Source organism: Paroedura picta, chromosome 7, assembly GCF_049243985.1.
Source record: "Paroedura picta isolate Pp20150507F chromosome 7, Ppicta_v3.0, whole genome shotgun sequence".
In the NCBI taxonomy this organism is placed as follows: domain Eukaryota; kingdom Metazoa; phylum Chordata; class Lepidosauria; order Squamata; family Gekkonidae; genus Paroedura; species Paroedura picta.
The window spans coordinates 65,005,858-65,015,132 of record NC_135375.1 but is presented as its reverse complement, the minus strand read 5'-3'; positions in this window follow the sequence as shown (position 1 = coordinate 65,015,132).

Genomic DNA, 9,275 nt, shown 5'->3' with positions numbered 1-9,275 from the left:
ACCCAGCTTGCTGGGGGGTAAACGGTAATGACTGGGGAAGGCACTGGCAAACCACCCCGTATTGAGTCTGCCATGAAAACACTAGAGGGTGTCACCCCAAGGGTCAGACATGACTCGGTGCTTGCACAGAGGATACCTTTACCTTTACCTTTATCCAGGCCTGATCTGTGTAGTCACTCTCTCTCTTTTGGAAGAAAGAAGCATTACACAATTTTGGGTTAGGTGACTATAAATGTTTTTGGATGTTGATCCTTTTTGGTTTATTTTCAAGCTTTAGACCCTAGTTTCCTAATACATCAGTTTCAAGGTGTCTTAAAATATGATTGATGACATAATGATAAAGAACAAGAATTATTCTAATCCTTCATTAAGATCAGTGATAATTATGGCAGTCTTGGCCAGGGTGGTGGTACAATGGTTGATGCTAATATGTATCTGGAATAGTCACATGTTTATTTGCTCTCATGTCACATGTATGTCTTCCCAGGTGGAAGGAGCATGTGAACTTAAAAGTGCAAGTTCTAAGCATACCAAGCTGAAGCAAAGTTTCAATGTCCCAAGGTGAGGAGGGCTAGAATGGGAGAATATTGTCACTTGAATGTATCTGAGTGCAGAAAATCCACAAAACAACCATGGGCAACAGCTTTCCATATGGTTTGTTACCAACAATGTTCATCCATAAAGTAATAGAGGCTTAAAGAGATGGCCCGAAGAGGCAAAAACAGGCCAGAAACCATTCTGAGAATCCGATGGAAGGAGCATGTTCTCTTGAATTCATTAACTAGCATTTCTTGGGGAATTAAACAATAGATATAAAGACTTCATCACTGTACTGGAATGGTACCCTTGAATCTCTACAGTCAAGCCTCTGGACACTTTCTTTGGCCTAGGCAGAGGCCAAGTCAGCCCAATAGCACAATGCACTCTAAAGTGAGCATCAGTATACAAGCCATGATGAACTGACATTGCTTATGAACTCTGCATCCCTGCACTGACTAGGAAGCATCTTCAATCTTCAAAGAGCATCCTCTTTTGTGGCATCCCTCCTCATGCTAGCCATTGTATTGCTAATGTGAGAACCCACAGATCTTCAGAAGGGTTTTCCCCCTCACCCAAGGAACCTCCTTCCTGTCCCCACAATTATGTCAGCCTACCAAGTGTTTTATTACTCTCATCAACTAGATATTAGAATTTCAACCTAGGTTTACAGCTCCCCTCTTTGATTACTTTGATCTTTGCCATTCTAGATCAATTGAATCTTTTTGTCATACCAATCAGAGGGCAATCACACCTTTTGTCTAAAGCCCACTTCAGCCTTTTCACCACGTACCTGGCTAGGAAAAGGGTACAAAGTCCCTTCATTTGGGTTTCCCAATTTGCCTTTCCGGTGACTAATTTCCCTGGTACGAATCCCTGCCAGAAGCCCAACTCAAAAGCCAGCTTATTCATGTTGCTTTGCCTGTTCTATCTACAGTCCCCATGTCCAGACGGGTAAATATCTACACCCTTGCTATCCCCTTTCCCTGGAAACCTAGCCATCTCCTACCTTATTTCTCTCTGCATATGTATGTTAGTGTAATTGCATATAATCTATTATTTGTCTTGTGTGTTCTTATTTCAATAAAGACTACATTCTTTATTTTTAAATAATATTTGTTGTCTGCCTACAAGGGCTCAATCATCCAGTAAACATTGGCAAAATGGTCTTTGCTAGTTATCCCCCTCTTGCTCTGCTAATTTCCTTGCACTTTATAGATCATTTGGGATAACAAAACTCTGTTATCCTATAAATTTGACTGTGATCAGTGCTTGTATCCATGCTAAACAAAAGATAGTGAAACAGTTTTGATTTTTGTGTGCTTTGCATATCATCAACAGCAACAAAATTCTGTTGAATATGTACATTTTAGCTAAAGAATGAAACATGAAAAATCAGTTCAGCTCTAGCCCTTACTCCATTAGACCACTACATATTAAATAATTTGTGTATATAAAATTACCATCTCAAATTAAAGTTCTCTCTACTTACATTTATGCAAAAATTATTCTATCATAAGGTCTTTCAGTTTGATTCATCCTGTCCATACATCTGAGAGTATAATTCTGAAAGATCCTGTAAGTTCTGGGAAACTAGAAACCTAATTGCCTGACAACATTCTTCTGGAGAAGTCCCATTGAGTTTGGTATTAGTGCAAAAGAGAATATGGTTTAAAATCTGCAGCCTTAAATGTCTCGTGTATCACATCAACTGTAGCTCAGGCCCTCTGTAACAGATTATTTTCCACATGACTTTCCCTACTGCTATTAGAAATAGCATCACACCAGTACAATGGCATAACACTATAAAAAAAAAAAAAACGTGCCTCCAGCCATTCCTCACCTGGTTCTTTTGCTCTCCTCTGCTGCCTTCTCGCGCTTCTTGGCTCCGCATGCCTGCTTGAAATGGCGGAGGAGAGAAACGCTCTATACACATGACTCTCCTCTGGCTGTCAATCAAGCCAGGCAGTCAATCACCTTTCTCCCAGTTTTAAAGGGACCATGATGCAAGCTAATTATTTTTTTTAAGTAAAACTTTTCTGTTGCTATGCTTATGTATCTAATCATAGATTCATAGTTCTTACTTTACTGCCACTCCTTTTGGAATTACGAGCCTTGAAGCTTTAAAAAAGTAACCTTGTTCCTGATTTTTTGGGGGGTTAGAGAGGCATGCTTTGTATGTTAACTGGTGAGGAATTCAATTTTTGCTTTACCTGGATGATTTAACCCATATTCATTGCTCCACGCAGTTTGCTTCAGAAAAGTTTGCTTCAGAAAAGGAAGAAGGGAGAGGGAGGTGGGTGCGACAGCAGGCACTGGAGGCAGAGATAGTGCCACACCTTTCCTTAGCGAGTGTTTGCTGCTTGCTCTCCTCTCACTCGCTCTACATGGTGCTTTAAAATGGAGGATGTAGCTGCCATTTTGCTGCTGGGATGCTGGATGCTGCCGACATCATGTAAAACGCCAAAAAAATGGCATCAGCAAAAGGTAAGCCTTTCACTATCTTGCCAGCATCTTGCCCATTTGCTGAAAAAAATGGCCCAATCCCAGGAAAGAGTCAAATGGGTTGGTCTGAAGAAGCACAATAAAATCAGAGTCCAGTAGCACCTTTAAGACCAACAAAGATTTATTCAGGATGTGAGCTTTCGAGTGCAAGCACTCTTCCTCAGACTAAGAACTCCTTACATGACCATGGGAATATATAGCAAAATTAATTGTTACATTAGTAAACTGTGTCACACATCTAAATACAGCTAATGATAATTCTTTGCTAAAACAGCCTACCAATCCCCTTGAAATTCAGTTGTTATTCACACAAACATGGGAGAAATAAAACTGTCTGTGACAGTGATCAAAGGATTCCACACGGCCATATGCTGCTTGCCCCATCTGTTTCCATACCAGTGTGAAAAATTCTTACAAGGTAATTGCCGGTAAGTATCTTATCCCAAGGCCAGGGAGTAAACTCAATATTCCATAACATTACCATTACTTTACAGTCATATTATCACAATATCACAAATAAAATAAATTGTGAGGAATATGGATACACAAGTTGAACAAGATTAGCATGAATAAAGAGATAAAATAAACCTATGTCTTTGTTGAGTCCAGGGCAAGTCATAGTTTGGAGTGTTGTAATAACTTGCATTTCTGCAATCTCCCTTTCTAACCTGTTCTTGAAGATCCTTTGCAATAAAACAGCTACTTTCAAGTCCCTTATTGAATGTCCTGGAAGGTTGAAGTGTTCCCCAACAGGTTTTTCAATTTTGTGGTTTTTGAAGTCAGACTTGTGCCCATTAATTATTTGGCCTAGGGTTTGACCTGTTTGCCCTATGTAGAGAACAGAGGAACATTGTTGGCACTTGATGGCATATACTAAGTTTGCAGGTGAGCAGGTGTATGGTATAGGTGATGTTGTAGGTCCAGTAATTATGGCATTGGAGTGTATATGGCTGCAGAGTTGGCATCTGGGTTTGTTGCAAGTTCTAGTACCAGTGTCCATGTTCACATTAGATGCAGCTTTGTTGTGGGTAAGGAGTTGTTTGAGATTGGGGGGCTGTCTGTGTTCTGAAACAGATGTACATCAGAAAATTACTGTACTTCCCCAGGAAGTTGACAGGATACTTCCCAGCCTCTACAGCAATGCTCTGCCAATTTTGGAAACTCTTGCTTTTTAAAAAAAGTATTTAATTTTCATGAGACTATGTACTACCTGCACATACAAACACAGTGCAGAACTGAAATACAAATTTGCAGGTTCCCAAAATTTTTCAGGCTGCCACCCCCTTGGCTCCCAAGTGACATTCCTGGTGCTCCCCTCCCCCAATGCACATATGAATACACACATCTTTACTCTTGCTATTTTATTTTTATTTATTATTAATTTGTATCCTGCCCTCCCCTGAGGCTCAGTGCAGTTCGCATGGAACGTAAAAGAACAATACAATGAACTCAGGTTTTGCATCAAATAGAAATGCAGCAATGGTAATAATAATAATAATAATAATAACAACAGAAAGTAACAATTTAACAGGATAACTATCAGCTATCAGCTATCAGCCAGTTTGGTGTAGAGGTTAGGAGTGCGGACTTCTAATCTGGCATGCTGGGTTCGATTCTGCGCTCCCCCACATGCAACCAGTTGGGTGACCTTGGGCTCGCCATGGCACTGATAAAACTGTTCTGACCCAGCAGTGATATCAGGGCTCTTTCAGCCTCACCCACCCCACAGGGTGTCTGTTGTGGGGAGAGGAATGGGAAGGCAACTGTAAGCCGCTTTGAGCCTCCTTTGGGTAGGGAAAAGCGGCATATAAGAACCAACTCTTCTTCTTCTTCTATCAAATAGGTCCATGGTTAAGTTCAGCTACATGGATTGTTGGGAGGGAAGTTCAGGGGCCCAGGTGTTGCTGGTTCTGGTCTGCCTCAACCAAATGCCTGGTGGAAGAGCTCCCTTTGTTTAGTTCTGTTAGGGCCCTGTTCCACCAGGTGGGGCCAGGACAGAGAAGTCTCTGGCCCTTGTTGAGATCAAGTGGGCTTCTTTTGGGCCAGGGATCACTAGCCAGTTGGAGGTGGAAGAGCACAAAACTCTTTGAGGGGCGTACTGTAAATCAAAACAAACTATATTTCCTACATTTCCTTTTTGGTTGTTTGCAGTGACCATATTTTAGTCTGGGGAAAAATATCTTTGAAAAAGTCATTTATAAAAGCCATTTGGGGTCCACATTGGGGAGAAAAACAGATGGGGGGAGGAGAGAGAGAGAGAGAGAGAGAGAGAGAGAGAGAGAGAGAGAGAGAGAGAGAGAGAGAGAGAGGCAATGGAAAATCCCATGGTCAGGAGCAAGCAGAGAAGGCTTTTCCAGCCTCCCAATGATTGAGACTTTTGGGGAAGGGTTGCTAGCCCTGGGTTAAGAAATTCCTGGAGATCTGGGACGGAGCCTGGGAAGGACAGAGTCTGAGGGGGGAAAGGAGCTCAGCAGGAATATGATCCACGTTCACGCATTTATTGTCAAAAAGGGAGTAATAAAAGAGAACTGCAAAGAGCTAATATAAGACAGCAGCAGTAAAGTACAATGACAAATTAAAAAAAACAAACAAACTGGTGATAGCTAATGTTTATTTTAAGAGTCCTGATGCATTTCAAGCTAAAGTATTTGTTCAGGGAATTAGTTTTTTAATCAAAAGATCAACCTATGTGTTTGGTATAAAATTCTATTGAGAGAGCTTTCCTTGAAATTCTTTGCTCTGCATAGCAGACTTGGCTTGAGGGAGGGGATGGAATCCTTGAAAAAGAGTTTTGGTGGGATAATATTCTGCATTTCTCTTTTGTTCTTGTGTTTACAATCTGCCTCCTTTGGAGACACATTAGCATATCTAGTGTCTATTTGGAGTGTGGCACAGCTATAAATGTAGTCATCTTATGACCTGTGTCCTAACACAGGTCAGGCTGTGTAAGGATGAAACTGCATCTAGCTCTCATTGCTGTGTCATCCATTCCTGGGAGTCCAGCAACACATGAGTGAAGTGCAATGCTGGGTGGAATGTGGAGGGGGGGGCATGACAAATAATAACAAAAATCTCTCCACATCTGGATTTTTGGTCTTTTCTGTGCTTGCACAACCCTATTCATTAATGATTGATGTAAAAGTTGTTTAAGTGTTTTATAATTATGATGGTTTTAAACTACATATGTGTCAATCTTGGTTTTATTATTTTCTGCACTATGCAACAGTCTTGTTTACAGATATACAGTTATCCCTAAGATTATGTGCAGTCAACGTTCACTCATTTGTCTTGGTCACTTAAGCCTAAATCAAGCTGAGCAGATGAGGATGATGATGAGAGATAGGTATATGATAGATAGATGGTGATGATGATGATGATGATGAAGATGATAGGTAGGGTAGGTAGGAGACAGACAGACAGACAGACAGATTTATTGTGATATGGCTCCAAGCCAGCTACAGAACCCACATAAATTACAAAACCATAATCCAGCAAATCACGGCAATGTACGCATGTCCAACAATAAAAACACTTCTAAATCAAACATTTAAAATATTATGAAACAATAAAAACATGTCAAGATTACATAGGGGGGTAACTTTTGAAGAAATATGCATGCTTGTGAAAATTGATATGAGTAGACCCTACCTTTACAGGAGAAAAAGAAAAAAAATTGCAAATTCATGAGGAAACTTATGATACCAGGTTATTCACCTGTTCTTAGAGATATCATTGTGCATTTTTATTTTTTAAAAACCCACACTGACACAGGGTCACTGAGAAAGATTACGAAGGTGAGATAATACCTAGGCGCTCATTTTGACACAGTCTTGACACAATTTGCAAACAAACTGTTTTGTTGCCATTGCCAGCTTGAAATGTCTTTTCTGGTAGTATGGCACAGTATTTGGCTACTTGGTAACTTCAGTATTTCCCCCCGGAGAGGAGATTCTTAATTTTCCCTTCTCTCAAGCTGAGCAGGTTTTTTGATAAAATACAAATCCACACTCTTTTGTAATTTAGGATGCCACCCCACCTAGTCATAGGAGGGCCTTCACTTTGGCATGCTGTGATGCCTTCCCTTCGGCGGTATTAGAAGGAAGATATAGGAAAATACCCTATACCGAAAGGAAATGCACCTGTGGCTCTGGACATGCAGAAACCATGGAACATGTTCTCTTTCAATGTCGATTCTATAATGAAATTTGAACTAGTCTAATTCTTCTGTTGCTAGGTAGATTCCCAGGGTGCTCAGGAGAATTTAACATTTCTCTGCTGCTTGCAGATATAGAAAATAATACAACTTATAGAGTTGCCAAGTTCTGTGCAGCAGCGATCAAAATTCGTAATAGAATGGTCTGTTTTAAATGAATCTGGACAGCTGTGTTTATCTACCTTTTCTATTTTCTATTGTTATCTTTTAAGATGTTTTAATTCCTGGTTTTAATGGCTGTTTCTGTATCATCTTATGCTGGTCTATGACCGTAATAAAACTAACAGTGTTTGGTAACTTCAGTATTTCCCCCCGGAGAGGAGGTTCTTAATTTTCCCTTCTCTCAAGTTGAGCAGGTTTTTTGATAAAAATACAAATCCACACTCTTTTGTAATTTAGGATGCCACCCCACCAACCTTCTTACCACTATATTACTATACATTCCTTCCAAATATCTTTGGCCTTTTCTGTTCCTTCAGTATGCTGAAATTCTTCTGCTGAATACATTTCTGTGATATTTTGGGAAATCACATGCATACACACAGAGACACACACCAATTACTAGGTTCTCCAGCAACTGTGGAGCTGCTGGAAACATAGTCTTCCTGTCTCCTAGCAACTGCGTAGGTAAAATATGAAAACCCAGAGACCTGGTTGCCGAGCAGTGATCTGTATGTGAGGCATTTGCGCACTTTGCCTTTGTAGCATTTGATTGCTATTTCTAAAATAGAGTTCTTTATTCATCAAATGATGCTTTCGTCACAGAAGTTACCCTATTTGAAAGAACTCCACTGATACCCACAGATTCTATGATAAATATTTCAGGCCATCATAACCCGGAAATCAGAAGAGGATACCAATAAAACAGGGCCTATACCTCAGACAGATTTCTTGTTTTCATTCATTTTAAGTAAACAGAACATTTCCCTTCAAACAACCCAGTCATAGTAAAACATTTTCATTGAACAGGGAGCCCAAATAATATGTTTTAAAATAGAGAAATTAATAAAAAGTAAATATTGTCTTTGATGATAAAATCCAGTGATTCCATACATACATGTATTGCAATGGGCCTGCCGCCTTCAGCTTGAAGAGCCTGGGACTTTTCAGTATAAAAAGGAGGCTGAAGGGATGCAAAGGATGAAAAAGGTGGATAGAGAGAGCTTTTTCTCCTCCTCCCATGATACTACAACTTGGGTGTACCAAAGAAATTGATGGGCAATATGTTCAGGTCAGGCAAAAGAAAAAAATGCTTTGTTACTCCATGAGTTCGTTGGCCCTCCAGGGAAACTGGCTAGCTGCTCTGTGAAACAGTAAACTAAGTGGACCATTGGTCTGATTTTCTTTGCTGGTTTGATGGCTTGGAGGATCAATTCATATGTTACACGTTCCGTGTGTCCACCCATGAGAACTTTCAACAGACATTCTCTGGAACATGTGACGAATGAAGTTCATTGTTGTTAAGGTGATGCACACTGGAACAAAAATCCCAGCTAGTAAGATGGAAAAGAAAAAGAAACCTTGGGGTCATAGTGGACAGCAGAAGGAAAATATTGACCCAAGGTGCAACAGCAGTGAAAAAGGCAAACTTCATGCAAGGGCTTATTAGGAAAATACAGCAGCCAATATTATAATGTATAGACCAGAGAGTAGTATCATTTCGCCCATGTGTCTTCAAACATAGAACTGGGAAAAGTACATGAGGGCAACCAAGATGATTAAGGGCTGCTTGGAGCACTTTTCCTCTTAGGAAAGACTGAAGAAGGACTTTCAATTTAGATAAAAGTCAACCAAGGAGGGAAGGACAAGATAGCAGTTTAAAAAATTATGCATGGGGTTTTGAGAATGAAGAACTGCTATTTGCTCCAATGGGGAGACTGACATATTCTGTCCCCATTTCTGGTTGGGTAAGGTTGGGAATAGGTTACAGGGCCTTCCTCCCCAAATATCAAAGTCTTGATCTATATCACATATGCACATGACTGGGCATTATATTACAGGCAGGGAATTCTTACTACAC